Below are 2,500 nucleotides of genomic sequence, written 5' to 3' on the forward strand. Positions count from 1 at the left end.
GATGGACAGTGAGACAGGTGAATAGTGAGACAGGTGGAGAAACAGGTGGTGGAGCAGAACCACACTTCATTATTAATGAGTCAGCAGAAAATGAAAAGCAGGACAAAAAAGAACTAAATGGAAGAGAGAAAAGAAACGAGGTGAAAAACACATGACTGCAGCCTTCAGTCTGATCTGTTCAGTGTTCAGTGTTCAGTGTTCAGTCTGATCTGTTCAGTGTTCAGCCTTCAGTCTGATCTGTTCAGTGTTCTGTGTTCAGTCTGATCTGTTCAGTGTTCAGTGTTCAGTGTTCAGTCTGATCTGTTCAGTGTTCTGTGTTCAGTGTTCAGTCTGATCTGTTCAGTGTTCAGTGTTCAGTGTTCAGTCTGATCTGTTCAGTGTTCAGTGTTCAGTGTTCAGTCTGATCTGTTCAGTGTTCTGTGTTCAGTGTTCAGTCTGATCTGTTCAGTGTTCTGTGTTCAGCCTTCAGTCTGATCTGTTCAGTGTTCAGTGTGATCTGTTCAGTGTTCAGTGTGATCTGTTCAGTGTTCAGTGTTCAGTCTGATCTGTTCAGTGTTCAGCCTTCAGTCTGATCTGTTCAGTGTTCAGCCTTCAGTCTGATCTGTTCAGTGTTCAGTGTGATCTGTTCAGTGTTCAGTGTTCAGTCTGATCTGTTCAGTGTTCAGTGTTCAGTCTGATCTGTTCAGTGTTCAGCCTTCAGTCTGATCTGTTCAGTGTTCAGCCTTCAGTCTGATCTGTTCAGTGTTCAGTGTGATCTGTTCAGTGTTCAGTGTTCAGTCTGATCTGTTCAGTGTTCAGCCTTCAGTCTGATCTGTTCAGTGTTCTGTGTTCAGTGTTCAGTCTGATCTGTTCAGTGTTCAGTGTTCAGTCTGATCTGTTCAGTGTTCTGTGTTCAGTGTTCAGTCTGATCTGTTCAGTGTTCAGTGTTCAGTCTGATCTGTTCAGTGTTCTGTGTTCAGTGTTCAGTCTGATCTGTTCAGTGTTCAGTGTGATCTGTTCTGTGTTCAGTGTTCAGTCTGATCTGTTCAGTGTTCTGTGTTCAGTGTGATCTGTTCAGTGTTCAGTGTGATCTGTTCTGTGTTCAGTGTTCAGTCTGATCTGTTCAGTGTTCTGTGTTCAGTGTTCAGTCTGATCTGTTCAGTGTTCTGTGTTCAGTGTGATCTGTTCAGTGTTCAGTGTGATCTGTTCAGTGTTCAGTGTGATCTGTTCTGTGTTCAGTGTTCAGTGTGATCTGTTCAGTGTGATCTGTTCAGTGTTCAGTCTGATCTGTTCAGTGTTCAGTCTGATCTGTTCAGTGTTCAGCCTTCAGTCTGATCTGTTCAGTGTTCAGCCTTCAGTCTGATCTGTTCAGTGTTCAGTCTGATCTGTTCAGTGTTCAGTCTGATCTGTTCAGTGTTCAGTGTTCAGTCTGATCTGTTCAGTCTGATCTGTTCAGTGTTCAGTCTGATCTGTTCAGTGTTCAGTCTGATCTGTTCAGTGTTCAGTCTGATCTGTTCAGTCTGATCTGTTCAGTGTTCAGTGTTCAGTGTGATCTGTTCAGTGTTCAGTCTGATCTGTTCAGTGTTCAGTCTGATCTGTTCAGTGTTCAGTCTGATCTGTTCAGTGTTCAGTGTGATCTGTTCAGTGTTCAGTCTGATCTGTTCAGTGTTCAGTCTGATCTGTTCAGTGTTCAGTCTGATCTGTTCAGTCTGATCTGTTCAGTGTTCAGTGTGATCTGTTCAGTGTTCAGTGTGATCTGTTCAGTGTTCAGTCTGATCTGTTCAGTGTTCAGTCTGATCTGTTCAGTGTTCAGTGTGATCTGTTCTGTGTTCAGTGTTCAGTCTGATCTGTTCAGCCTTCAGTCTGATCTGTTCCGTGTTCTGTGTTCAGTGTTCAGTCTGATCTGTTCAGTGTTCTGTGTTCAGTGTGATCTGTTCAGTGTTCTGTGTTCAGTCTGATCTGTTCAGTGTTCTGTGTTCAGTGTGATCTGTTCTGTGTTCAGTGTTCAGTCTGATCTGTTCAGTGTTCAGCCTGATCTGTTCAGTGTTCAGCCTTCAGTCTGATCTGTTCAGTGTTCAGTCTGATCTGTTCAGTGTTCAGTCTGATCTGTTCAGTGTTCAGTCTGATCTGTTCAGTGTTCAGTGTTCAGTCTGATCTGTTCAGTGTTCAGTCTGATCTGTTCAGTGTTCAGTGTTCAGTCTGATCTGTTCAGTGTTCAGTCTGATCTGTTCAGTGTTCAGTCTGATCTGTTCAGTGTTCAGTCTGATCTGTTCAGTGTTCAGTCTGATCTGTGATGAGGTTGTTCGAGTGTTGCTTGGTCTTGATGAAGGTCTTCCAGGTGGTTAGTGTTGTTACTGTGTGGTTGTTACACCAACTCACATGGTGCTGTGTGGTTGATACAGTGTTTCAGTTGGTTGGTGGTTGCCATGGTATTGCCGTTGGTTACTACTACTAGAGAGGTTACTAAGTTGGTAACAGGGGTTTAATACTGTATTACATTTGGTCAAATATTGGCTAAATA

The sequence above is a fragment of the Tachysurus fulvidraco genome, chromosome 15 (genome assembly GCF_022655615.1).
Source record: "Tachysurus fulvidraco isolate hzauxx_2018 chromosome 15, HZAU_PFXX_2.0, whole genome shotgun sequence".
NCBI lineage: Eukaryota > Metazoa > Chordata > Actinopteri > Siluriformes > Bagridae > Tachysurus > Tachysurus fulvidraco.